Genomic DNA, 14,219 nt, shown 5'->3' with positions numbered 1-14,219 from the left:
TGCACTGAGGTCTCTCTGTAGTTGTTTACTGTTGGTGGTAATCTTGTACTGCAGTCAATTACTCTGTGTGTGGGTGTACACATGCACACACTTGAGATATTTTAAGAAAAGTCTTCCAGCCTTCTGGGAAGAAAGAAATCACTCATTTCCTAAAAATCCACTTACATGCAGGACAGCGTGCTGTCTAGAGTCACTTGCAAGTGCTCTCTAGAGCAGCATTAAATCACTGAATGTTTGTTCCAGCTTCTTCATAAAACCCTGTGTTTGAGAGAGGCACACACTTGATGTGTTACGATAAAGCAATCGTGTTAGTAGTGAATATTTGCGTAATGCAGCTGGCTTATAGTCATGGAGTAGGCAGGTCAGAAAGGGCTCCGGAACATAGGGTTTGGTTGTGGGCTTCCTGCAAGCTTGTGGCTCACCCTGGTGCTTGACAGAAGATGTTCTGGGCAGCAAGGTTACGGTCTTGAGAGGATCCGTGTCGTAATGGGCTAAAGAAGGCTACTAACACTCTCAGTCAGTAGACAGCGTTGTTACCTTGAGCAACTCGAGCCCTTAAGGAAAGCTGCCAGGTTGTATTCATGTGTTATTTCCCATAGTTTCTCATGTCAGAGATGGCAGTTGCATCACACAGCTTGAAAAGTCAGAGGAGGGGGGGAGCGGGGGAAGAAAAAAAGAAACCAAAGTTCCAAATGATCAAAATTATCAGAAGTCCAGCATCAAAGAGACAATGGCCTTAAAAAAGCACATTATAATGCAGTAGGATACGTGGTGGCTGTGATTGTTTTCTGAGCTATGTTTTGGTATCTCAGAAGCTGTATGAAGTAGGTAAGAGGGGTTGTACTTACTTCTGCAAAGATCGTAGTTAAACCAATTAGTCAATATACTGAAGTAATGAAGTAATTCCTTTTACTGTACAGCTGGGTGTCTCTCATCTCCCTGTGAGTTTTGTTCATAATGTTGTTTTTTTGGGGCTTCACATAATTGCTATTTAAATCTAATATAATTACACGTTATATATATTTTTAGACATAGTTCAAATACAGAGGTGTGTTTTGTTCTGACTGTAGCACTGATCTCACCTTTCCCCCTTCTGAGGGAGCCAGTAGCTGCTCTTCCATCCCACGTGTGCTCAGCATCTGCTGGTAGATGGGCATGGACCACAGCTGGGCTGCTGTTGGCGAGCAGGATGAGCTTTGCCCAGGAGGCCCCTGGAGAAGGGGGCAGCTGGGACACAGCACCTGGTTGGATGTATACTCCTGGTGAGCCATGGATTCAGCATCCTTGTGCTACTTGAATGTATGGCAGGGCTCTGACAGTGTGCCCACTGTGAAGAACTATTTTATGGCCCAAGAAGTATGGAGAAACAGCACTCTTAAAGGTCAAAAACCTCACCACCAAACCAAAGCGAAACGTGGGGATTTATATTCAGATGCAGTGAAGTAACAGCGCTTTTCCTTGCATTCTCTGTGAAGTTCAACTCTTAAATACCTTGGGTCATAGTGATGGACACTGTAAGCAGGTTTGCAGAAATCAAAGCTTTTGGTGATAATGAGGAAATCTTGCTAGTTGGAGAGCTAATTTAACGAAAATTATTCAATAAAAGAGTAAAAAAAACCCAGGAAGTTGGTGTGTGTATATATCTCTCTAATTAAAAGGAGACTCTGGAGAGGTTTATTAAAATACAAACAATGCAGAGGGTGCTTGTAATGTCAGTGGGCAAGAATTAATAGAGTACAGTAGAGGCAGTTGTATGCTACGAAACCGTATTGTTTTATCACTGGAACTGCACTGTCACTTGAGGCTTTGAAAGTGCTTTGTGACTGTGGGAAATATTTTTCTTTACTGAGAAATGTCTCACCTCTGGATGTAGCAAGAAAGTGTATTAAAAAGATGCAATTAAAATGTTACAATGTGACTGTTTAACAAACCTAAAATGGAAATTACTGTGCTTTTTTTTTTTTTTTTTTAAAGCCTTACTCTGCTACAATTTCCCATAATGCTTAGACTCTCAAAATCTTTTTTCATTTTGTTCTGCTGAAATCTGGTGATAACATCCATGTTTGTACACATTTTTATGTTTGCACAAGGTTTTCAGAGTGGTAAAGCGGGGATTAAAATATCAAAGGTCATTGTTTAGTTCTGTTTTCTCTCATAATATTGACTTTATGTAGTTTTCTTTTATAAATACTTAATTAGTTGTCCTTTTTTTGGTCAACTTTTGCTGTAAAATTAGGAGTGAGTTAATACTGTTAAAAATAGAGAGAGGGGGGGAAAAAAAAAAAGTGGTTACATCCATTACAGCAGATGTAGGGGAGCAGGGTGAGCTTGGGTCTGTTTGCTCTTATTCACACAGCTGTACCCGGGTTTCCCTTGAAGTCTGACTCTTTCTTGCTACTTTTCCTTCTTACATGCATAAGGATATGCATTTTATGTATCTAGATATTATCAACACACATGTATATAAAATATATTAAAAGCATAAATACCTAAAAAAGCAGCATGTCCCTTTTCTCTCTGCGGAGAGGGAGCAGAAAGCACTGTGTTCTACTGAAGCGTGAAGCATCACGGAGGCATCGCTTGAGCCGTGAGTGCCAGGCTTGACAGTGGTTTTGCCTCGAGAACATGTCAGAGCGCCTTGAAACTCTTCTGTCAGGAAATCCTCTGGGATTGATTTCATTTCCTTGGGGCATTTTTTAACTTTGAGTCACCTTTGTCCCTGCTTCCCAAATTTCAGGTGTAGGAACCAAGAGGGGTTAATCAACCAGAGTTGATTAAGCTGCAGGAGAGCACAGAATTAACTTGTGGTCTTGAAAGAGCTTCATCCCCACAGCACATGGGAGCAGCCCCAGCTCCACGGGTCATGTTCTGCATTTGCCAGGTCAAACTGTGCAGTAAACCTGCAAACCAAAGTAAATTCCTACCCTGCTGCCCTTTTCTACTGACCGTAAGAAACTGACAGGCATCCTTTTTCTTCTCATCTCCTGAAAGATCTTCCTAAATGTTTACCTGATTTCATTCCAGCCCTGCTGAGCAGCAGTTTTAGAAATGGTCCGTATGGGAAAGATGTTTCCAGAGGGGGTTATTCCTTTGTGGTCTGTGCTTCTGGAAGCATAGCTGCTGTGGCCCAAAACTGCCTTTATGGGGAAGAAACCTGTCCCTACAAGTAAGTGGTGTGGATATGAGATGGATGTATGCACACAGGTGTACGCATGCAATGTTGGCATGTAAATATGAAACTGATTTTCAGTTCCCTAGACAGTTAAAATTGTTTTCCAAGTATGCCCCATAAAAGTTAGACACTGTGTTACTCTATCTTTGCTTTCAAGATTTTACCTCAGTCATGTATCCCAGTTGAAGCATAGCACTGGGTTCATATTGATCAGTGAATTGTTTTATAGGTTGTAGAGAGCAGTCTGATTTGGAGAACCAGTTCTTGTCAAAAGGCACATGCTTTTATTAGTTAAATTAGGAATAGTGGCACTGAACTTGTGTGATTGTAAAATGTAAATGCAGTTAGTGGAGACTAACACAGATAAATTCCTCTGCAGCTACAAGGTTTTTCTTGGTTTTTTTTTGTTTGCTTTCCCCACACCAAAGTCTTCAGATGTCACATCTGCCAAAGCCCCCATTTGTGCATGCTTGGAAGAACTGGATTCCCCCTTGAACATCCTTCTTCACTTTCAGAAACCTTTTCTTGTACTTGACCTGCTTTTCAGTGCTTTCCCCATCAGTAACAAACATCCTCCCAAACTTGCCAGCCTATGAGGAACAGCTAAATGACCATGACCACCCACTTTCAGACAGTCCATAGCTGGATATTGCAGAAAGTACCTCCCAGTAGTTCTTGCTGAATAATAAGTCTGTCTCTAAAAGTAGCAGTCATTTCCTATAGAAGTTGGTTTTAACAGTAGCACTTACAAAGGAAATGACTACAGTTGTCTTCAGACGGGGAGCTGTCGATAAGCTGCACGCTCAGCTCTGCTATTGAAGATGGTAAGATTTTGTAAGGGGAAAAGGTGAGGAAACTATCAGCTGAAATCTTTGTAACTTTTATTTTTGGGAAGTATTGCAATCCAGTGCTTTGACAAGATTTTGTGAGAAAAAGCTCAAATAGCTGTGGACTCTAAATCAAAATGAATTTTGACATTTTGAGTTGACACCAAGAAACAGAACAAATAGTATTGTAAACCAGACGCAAATGTCAAAGCATTTCCCAGGTATATTTTTGAAAGAACCTTATAATGTATTCACCTCCTAGTGTGATTGTTGGCCTGGAAACAGGGCTGGATCCTTTGCCCAGTTGAAGTTTGCCTGGTTTGTTAGCACAGGAAAGCTTCTTAAACAGAGCTCTCATCTAGTCTGTTGAAATGACCTTCATACTCTAGGTATATATGGGACTCCAGATGTTTTCATGCCATTTAACATTTGGTTAGCCAAATGGTGGATTAGTATGTGCTTGAAATCAGGAGATTTTGATTGAAATAGATGATCCCCAAACAAGAGTCTAATGGATGTTGTATGTTCCAGGATGCAGGAATGAGCCTGTGCTTTCCCTGTCACCTTCCTGTTTGAGGCTAAAAATGCACTGCAATGAGTCTGATATTGTCAAATGAAACTCCTTCTGGTTTGCTGTCCATGCACATTAAATTTCAGGACAATGCTATTGCAACCTAGTGGAATTTCAGCTTTTAAATTAATCCAGTAGAAAAAAAAATCCTCAAGGTATCCCCAGTAGAACTGTCTTAGCTGAATCCAAGCAACAAAGAAAGGTAAGATTATATGTAAACTTTAGGAGATAGTCAGTGTGATGTGACACTTAAGGTTATCTGTCAAAGACACCATAAAAATTATTATTGTGATAGAGCTGAAGTATGAAAGCATGTAAGCTTTTATCCAGTTGTAGCAGGACCCTTTTTAGTCAAAATATTCATTTGCTCGTGTGCTCTGAACCTTGCCTGCAAAGGTGGAGCGTCATGTGGGCTTCTACTCTGATGATTCCAGCTGGTGTGCTCATTCTAGTCATTGGGTGCAGTAGTGTTATATTGAAGAAATGTAGTCTACAGTCAGTTGGCAAATGATGAGATGTGGCAAGTTACATTGAAATCCACAGGGTTTCCGGTGTCGTATCCAAGCCTGTCCTAAAAAAGCATGAGCAATTTATGCTCTCTTCTATCTTTCCTAACAGTTAAGAAGGTCAGAGTGTTATGAGTATTTTTGGTGAGAAAGGGTCCAAACCTGTTTGTAAGCATCTCTGTCCAAAAGCCTGCCTTGGAAAAGGGGAATGTCCATGTACAGGTATTTTCTGCTCTGTTATCTTGGGTCATTTGAGCTAAAGCTGCAGGTGGAGAGAGGCCCTTGTCAGGACTCTGCCAGGCATCTCAGTGGTGGCTCACCAACTTCTCACAAACACTGCACCAAGAACATGACTCAGAAATGTTAAGCTGGAGAAGAAAATATCAGGAATGGAAATGCTCACTAAAACAAAAATGGTCTGTTTGAAATGCAGAGCAAAACATTTTTTCCTCATTCCCTTTAGACCAGTCATCCCTAGATAGTGTCTTGTAGTGTGTTGCCCATAATATCTAAATGTGTTACTTAAAAGAAAAAGGGTAGTAAATACTGAAAAATGAGGCTGATGAAGAAATACAACTATGATTTTGTGTATAGGATGTCACTTGTAACTTGTTGCTCAAAGGCGAGTGATAACAGGCAATATCAACCTTAGGGTACAGAATGTCTTATTTGTGATACAAATTAAAATCTGCTCTTCTGACTTTCACAGAAGGAGAAATGGGAAATAATTGGAACACCTGTTGATTCAGCTGCTGGAGCTACTTGCCAGTTCCCCAAAATGTTAAGTCCGGTTAGTACTTATTGCCTTGTATTTTTCTGAGAAGGAGGTCAAGCTACACCTGTCTTTATTTAACCGTATCCAGTTCTCACACGGTGCTGAAGCAATATCATGGCCCATTGTAGGTATTGGCTATGATTTGATTATGAATACTGAAGCATCTACCAGCATCACAAGGGTACTTTAAAAAATCACCAATTTAGCAAGTACTCCAAATGAAATATGTTTGGGATTAGTTTATCACTGGAGAAATTGCTTTATGCAGTTACAATGGCTATAGGCTGGGAAGGTGAGGAGAGGCTGTTGCTTTTCATGTGAGAGAGCAGCAGGGATGCGTGGAGCTCTGCCTTCAGAGAGATGATCAAACAGCTGAAAGCTTATGGATCAGTAGAGCACAGACCAATGTGGCTGACATTGTTATGGTTGTCTGCTACTGACTGCCCCATCAGGAAGAATCTGTGCGTGATGCCTTCTTCAAGCCTCATGTTTGCAGGACATGGTCATCAGGGGGACTTTAAACACCTTGATATCTACTGGAAGAGCAATACAGCACTGCACAAGTATAATCCAGGAGGTTTCTGGAGTGCACTGATGATCATTTCCTAACACAGGTGATCAATAATCTGATGAGAGGAGGTGCTTTCTTGGACCTCATGCTTACAAACAAGGAAGCACTGGCAAGGGCTGTGAAGGCTGGGGCAGTCTTGGATGCACTTTCCATGATCTGGTGGAATTCAGGATCCTGCAAGGAGGGAACAGGACAGATAGCTCGATCACAGCCCTGAACATCAGGAAAGCAGACTTGTTCCGGGATCTGCTTGGAAGAGTTCCTTGAAATGTGGTCCTGGAGAGAAGAGAGATAGTAGATTTTCAAGGATTACTTCCTCCAAGCTCAAGCATGGTCCATTGTGATGTGCAGGAAACCAAGGAAAGGTGATGGTAGGCCTACATGGATGAACAAGGGGCTAATGAGTAGGAGGATCCAGGAAACTACAGGCTGGTTAGCCTCACCTCAGTCAATGCAGCAAATAATCCTGGAGAGCATTTCCAAACATCTGATGAACAAGAAGGTGATTAGGGGCAGTCTGCATGGATTTAAGAAGCGGAAATCATGCCAGAGCAAGCTTGATAGCTTTCTACAATGACATGACAGCTGTATGGATGAGTGGAAAGCAGTGGATGTTCCTTATCTTGACTTCTGATGCTGTCCTCCATATCATACCCTCAGAGAAGCTATTGAACTATGGACTAGATAAACAGACTGTGAGCCGGACTGAAAATTGGCTGAACTGTTAGGTTTGGGGGATTGTAATCAGCAACACAGAGTCTAGCTGACGGCCAGTCACTAGTAGTGTACCCCAGGATTGATACTGGGACCAACACCCTTGAACATCTTTAATGACCTGAGCCGTGGGACAAAGTGCACCTTCAGCAAGTTTGCTGGTTATACAAAACTGGGAGGAGTGGTGAATACACCAGGTGGTTGTGTTCCATTCAGGGGGACTTTGGCAGGCTGGAGAAATGGGCAAACAGTAATCTCCTGAAGGTCAGCAAAGGTGTTCTAGTCTTGGTTGGGATAGAGTTAATTTTCTTTGTGGTAGCTAGTATGGGCTGTGTTTTGGATTTGTGCTGGAAACGTTGGTAACACAGGGATGTCTCAGTTAACTGCTGAGCAGTGCTTGCACAGAGTCAAGGCCTTTTCTGCTCCTCACCTCACCTGTGAGTAGGCTGGGGGTAGGCAAGAAGTCAAGAGGAGACGGAGCCAGGATACCTGACCCCAACTGACAGAAGAGATATTCCATCCCATATGACATCATGCTCAGAAATAAAATTAGAGGGAAAGTTGGCAGGGCGGCTGCTGCTCTGGGATGGGTGGGCATTGGTGGGTTGGTGATGAGCATTGTTTTCATTTGCATCACTTGTCTTTCTTGGGTTTTATTTCTCTCTTTGTTATTTTCCTTTTAATTACAATTTCTTAGTATTATTACTATTGTAATTTTTAATTTATTTCCATTATTAAACTGCTCTTATCTCAATCCGTGAGTTTTCTCACTTTTACCCTTCCAATTCCCACATTCTGCTGTGGGGAGAATGATGGAGTGGCTGTGTGGTGCTTATTTGCTGGCTGGGGTTAAACCATGACAAAAAGGAAATGGAAAGTCCCGCATGCATGAAGGAGTAACTGCATGCACCATTATATGCTGGGGACTGACCAGCTGGAAAGCAAAAAAGTCCTCTGGAAGTCCTGTTGGGCACCAAGTTGACCATGAGGCAGCAATATGCCCTTGTTGCAAAGGCCAACAACAGCCTCCTGGGCTGGATCAGGCAGAGCGTTGCCAGCAGGTCCAGGCAGGTGATCCTGGAGCGCTGGGTCCGGTCCTGGGATCCCCAGTGCACGAGAGACATGGACATAGTGGAGCAGGTCAAGCAAAGGGCTACTAAGATTGTGAAGGGGATGGAGCATCTCTCCTATGAGGAAAGGCAGAGAGAGCTGGGACCGTTCATCCTGGAGAAGAGAAGACTCAAGGTGATCTTATCAATTTATATAAATACCTGATAAAAGTGAATAAAGAAGATGGCTGGTCTCAGTGATGCCCAGTGGCAGAACAAAGGGCAATGGGAACAAATATGAGAAATTCCACTTAAAAATAAGAAAAATGTTTCACAAGTATAAAATGAGAGATTGCCACAATAAAATATTAACAAATACATAGTAAGTAGACGCCTTGACGGTATTGCTGAGTACCATTGTGCCTGTAACAATTTATAGAGTGCCTTGTCAAGGACAAGGAAGTTATTAATCATTGTAAGTAGCAAATTGATCTTGGTTTTACAGACCAACTGAAAATAAATGTTCAGCAGAAAATGAGTTGAAATTTTTTTTCATTTTGCTGTTGTGCCAGTTTCTGCTAAGAATGCTGTCATGATTTTGGCAGTGTTTGTCAAAAAAGAAATGATTACATCCTAAGTACTGTCTGGAAGAATATAAAATTCAGCAGTCTTGTGAGTGAAGTAAATGAAAGTATCTTGTGCTTGTGCGTGTTGCTAGCAGAAAAGGCATTCTAACATCCAGCCAAAAGTATTATTTTCAGTAGGCTTGTCTAATAAATGTCACATATTTACCTGCTATACCCTAATTATTATTTAGTTTTTATTTGTGGTGGTTATTTTTGTTTAACATGCTCCTTTTTATTAAATGGCATACATGTACTTTAAAATTATGATCGTGCCATAATATAGGTAGGAAGGTTGTAATATTTATGGGAAAGAGGAAATAATTCATAGCTCACGTGCAATAAAATGTAAAGAAGAAAGATTAATGTACCTCCATACCTACAGACTAAAAAGATTATTGTAGCAGTTTCTAAGCAAAGATGTACAGGAGTCCATGTCGTAAAGTGGTCTGTCATTTTCTAGTGTCTCAACTGCTTAATGCAAACTGTTATTGTGTCCATTCAGTAATAAAATCTTGTCTTGTCCAGCTGACAGTTTGGATGCAGATGAAAAACTCCTGGATATAGTATAAAATCAGTGAAAGTTAACATTTCTTGATGCTCTATTTTCCTGTATTGTGTTAGGTCTCGTCTTCGTGATACTAGATTTTTAATTATATTGCTTTGGTATATAGCTAATTTAGAAGCTTGTCTTCAGTTTTATCCTCAGGGTATGAACTCAAGTGAAAAGAATGAGAGTAAAAGAAGTTATTAGTTCAAAAAGTGTGTGATTGTAGTTCTTGATCTTATATTCCATCTTTGGAAGATAGATGAAATAGTGATGATAAAAATGACAAGTAATGCAATCAGAAGAATATAACCAAAGCAGGATTTTATATGCCACACTCTTCTTGGCTGAGATTGGGAGGGCATGACTTGTTTATTTCTTGAATGTGACTGCCCTATGTTTGAATCATAGTACAACATCAGGGGCTAGAGCATGCATAAATGCCAGCCTTAAGACCCTGTGGTGCACTGTTAGTAAATGCTTCAGAAAATGAAAACTGGGCATTTGTTGCAGTTTATAACCGGTTTCTGTGTTGTGACTCAGAAAAGCCATTTTCTGTTACCAGCCTCCGCTGCACATCTGCACCTTCATCTTGGCACAATGGGTATTTAGAGCTGAACGCAGCAGCTACCCGATGGCGCCGGAATTTGTCTTCCTAGGGAATGCAAGTGCCTGCTCCGCTACTTTATAATTTATGTCACTTGAATAGAAAGGGAAGACTTAGCAAGTTTTAGAGAAAAAATGGAAAACAAACCCTTTGGTAATCTGAGAGAATAATGTGTGCTTAGCAGCTGGCAATGTCATTTTTGATTTGTATGTAATTATTACTCATTTTTAGGTGGTGCTTATGTTCCTTGCTCCTGATGAGAAGATTCATTTGTACGCATCATTATTATCTCTTTTGACATGTGCATTAGTGACATTAATCTGTGTTTTATTTTCTGCAGCGGTAATAATGGGGTTGTCTTTCTCTAGCTTTATTATGTTGTCATGCTTTCCAAAGTTGTCCTGATAACACAAAGGAAAAGTATAGCGTAGGGATCCAGTGGGAACCAAGTAACGTTTAGCGTGGGGTGAGGCAGCTCCTCTCATCTTTCCTGCTTCCTCCTTGCCAAATTGTGATTTGCTTTCCTCACTGGTGGGCAGGCAGGCAAACACTCCTTTTTCAAGCTGTGCAATTGAAAAATACTTTATTAAATCTCTCCAGAAAGAGTGCAGCAATAGAAGGTTTATGTTCTTGATGGGAACATTTCAATCCTTTTTGGATTCTATTCTAGAAATGCACAAGATTGTTGGGGGCAGTTGAAGATTTATTCACTTTTAGCTGGGCTAAAATAGACTCATTACTTTCAAAATATGAGCTGATAGAATGACTTGCTCATCTGAAATCATCCAAATGGTGTTTTTTGGCAGTCTTATGATACTCTTTGCCTTATTACAAGATGCTAATTGGTCTTGTCAGGCTGCTGAGGAACCTTTGGGTCCCCTGGGCTGTGACAGATCCTGGCTAGCCCAGTGATGGGCATGTACTGTTTTCTTCTGTTGTCATCTTAGTTTCCTGCTTTTTCCTACACATGCTATACTTTGTGTATTGAGATCTTTCCTCTCTCTAGTCAGAAGTTATTTGGGGAATTTCTGTGAATAAATAATATGCAAACTTACACATCTGATTGTAATATTAATATAACAAAACCGATGAGGTGAAATGAAAATGAAGGATTGAAGTTTCGCCTGAGTATTTCTACTTCTCTGTTCATGTTCTTCATCCTCCTCCTGTTTTGATTAAATACTGTATTTGAGGAAGATGTTGCAGTATATGCACAGTAGCCATATAGCATAGATGCATCCATATTAAAAGATGAAGGATTAAAATTAGGGTTTTTTCTGTGCATTTCTAGCCTGCTTAGTATCTTTTCATTTTCCTTTTTGCCTCCATTGTAATACTTGGAATTTATTCCCCACCATATGAAGTCTCCATCTTTACACATTACTGAGTAGGAGTAATGGATATTTTGTGAGAAAATAAGAAATATTTTTCATGTTCTTTGCGATGTTGCTGGAAATTACCTATTGCCTACTGGAACTTAAAAAATGATGGCTCAAAGGCTGTGACTCTAAACTCTCATTGAGGTCTGAATGTTTTCCCTTTGTTTTAACAGCTAGAAGTCCATGGGTAGGGCTGAAGCAGGGAGGGAGAATCTGGCTCATACATGGTCTTAGATCATATTTTCGTCTCCTTTAAGAAAGGAAAGCCACACAATGGTGTTACTCTTGGTCTGCTCATTAGTATTTTCACATGACCTGGCAAGGAAAAGATGTTGCAGTTAGAATGTGATATACCTCTTTAGAATGTGATGTATTCTCCTTTTCACTGAAGAAATGGAAAATTTAAGTGATGTGTCAGTTTTCCCAGAGTTAAGTGACTCCTGAAAATACAGTCCAGTAGGCTATCTTTCTTGTTTTGACAAACTGCTTTTTGTTGTTCTCTAGTAAGGTTCCAAAAATCCTCCAGGCATGGCTATACTGAAAATTAAAGCATAATCTCATTGTTCTTTATTTGTTGCAGCATAGAGTGCAAATGTGAGAACACAGTTTCTTTTTTCTTTTCGTTTTCCCTTTTCTCAGACTGAACAAAAGCCTTTTATTTTGCAGGCATTTAATCTGCAAACAAATAAGTCTAATTACTTGTTCATCAATGTGTTAAACTATGCAGCACTCTTTAATGTGTCTGCAGTTCTGAATTTACATGACTGTTTTAAAGTTTTGGTAAACACCTCTTTAAGCTGTGACTGCTTAGAGTGGAGACACTGGGCTATATCCATTACAGAAAAACCCTATTGACACAGTAGTGGTATCTCCTTATGTTACTGTATAACCTCAGTTACTGGTGTCTTTGCTTGACAAAACTTATTACAGTCATCACTACCTTTACGTACACTTTATTGTTAAGTGTTTTGCTTTACTGGAACAATAACTGGATTTCTTGGAGGCATATGCAGTTTATGTTTAGTGGAATAACAGCTGTTTCTAAAAAAACTACTTCGTAGCTTTGTAGTGTGTGAAAGAATATACCATTGTCATTGTATAGAATGGATCCATCAAAACCTTCCCCTGCAAAAAACCTTTGACAACCAACTGCAAAGAAGAGCAGTAAGGCTCTGTGCTGTACGGAGAATTACAGATTATGACCTAAAATGCAGAAAATAATTTTATGTCCTCCAGATGAAAATATGGGGTTTGGTATGTGTACCTGGAAAGCTATTTTAAGCAATTGCTGTAAAGATCATTCCACGTGTGGGGTTTTTTGGTGTTGGGGTGTTTTGTTGTTGTTTTTTGTCTGTGTGTTTTTATGTTATTTTTTATATACAATGTGCTTTAATACTTTACAGAATCAATCATTCATCTCTCTGGGTTTTTTTGGGGGATTTTGGTAGGAAAAATGCTGTTGTTGTCAAAGATGACAGCAGACCATAATTATTTACCGTCATTGTCGGTGTGTACAAGCACTCAGGTACTGAAAACATGGTCAGAAATAAGAGATTATACTGGGGGGTTTTCTTCCTGAAAAGTAAAATGTATCAGTATACTGTCATGTGAGTGCAAGTAAAGCAATAAAAAAGAGAGTCATGTTGGGTAGCAAATAAAAACCAGGCAAAACACAAGTCAAAAACTCTCCTCTGAGGAAGAAGAAGGCGGGAAGTCTTGCAAGATAAATTTTCTATGGCCTAAAAGAATGTATGTAAGATCCTCAGGGAGAGGCCCTGTGCAGTTGGTCAACTGCTTGGAGAAGAGTGGTTGGGTGCATGTGTTGCATGGAGCTGGGTTGATGTGCACCCATGTGGGATGACTGCACAGTCCTGAGTGTGCTCAACATGTCACCTTAGACTGTATGTTGATGTGCAGGTATGTGTGTGAGAAAGCCTGGTCAGAAATACAGGTGGACATTGTTGTCTTTCCTTTTTCTGGTATGTTTCAGAGGAGGATGTATGTCCCAACAAGGCAAGGGCCCTCCAGCAATAAGCCCTGTGTATGTATTTAAAAGACAATTGCTGTGCTGAAGAGATCCTTAATATAGCCTGTGGCACAGGTGGTAAAAAACAAAAAGTGGATGACAAAGACCCACTCTTCTGATGGAGCTGTATGGTCTAAGGTTTTCAACTGTGCCTCTGGTACAATTCACAGATAACTGGTTTTGTGGTGAGGGGTGAATTTCCAACCATCACTGTGTGTTTTCATGAGGACAGACTGCAGATCTTATTATAGAACTGCTGTTGAAGGCTGTCCATGAACTCATCTATCATTAGCTATTATTGTACTGACTATCAATCTTTATAAAAATCTATTTTTATAGGAAAACTGTTGAACAAATTCTGGTAAAACCACTCAGGTATTCTGAGATTTCCATGACTAAGAGATTTGATGGGAGACAGAAGTCTAACTGATACAGTTTATGAACTAACTCTTCATAATGGTAATAGGAAATATGTCCTTTTTTTGATAAATATTTTATCCTAAGCAGTGTCTCTCCTTGCTGTAAAATCTACTGCCCAGCCCCTCAGCCTTCCCCAAGCATCATGAGAATCAGCGTTAACCAAAGATTCTCTGTGTCTTTGAAATTCAAGTCATGTGGGTTTTGGCAACTAGATTTAACATCACAGTTTTAGTCACTCAAAAGTAATAACCTGGACAGTATTTCTTCACCCAGATTTCTGCCTCCCTCTGTCTTTTGAATAAATACTTGTGAATAGTAACAATATTTTAATTATGTACCAATAATAAAGTAGAACCTCTCCTTGACACAGTATTCCCCTGTGCCCTATTTCTCCCATTGTTTATAATGAATGGCTGCCTCTTCCTCTCCGCC

At 40.2% G+C, this 14,219-nt stretch overlaps 1 protein-coding gene across 1 annotated transcript in view; it reads left to right on the top strand.

The window, feature by feature from the left end:
- The window catches only part of GRIP1 (glutamate receptor interacting protein 1), a gene marked incomplete at both ends in the record, with an annotated part of 224,859 nt that overhangs the window by 18,105 nt on the left and 192,535 nt on the right, over positions 1-14,219 (top strand). The window lies entirely within an intron of this gene.

The sequence above is a fragment of the Streptopelia decaocto genome, assembly GCF_964273445.1.
Source record: "Streptopelia decaocto genome assembly, chromosome: 1".
NCBI lineage: Eukaryota > Metazoa > Chordata > Aves > Columbiformes > Columbidae > Streptopelia > Streptopelia decaocto.
This window is presented reverse-complemented; position numbering and strand designations above follow the sequence as displayed.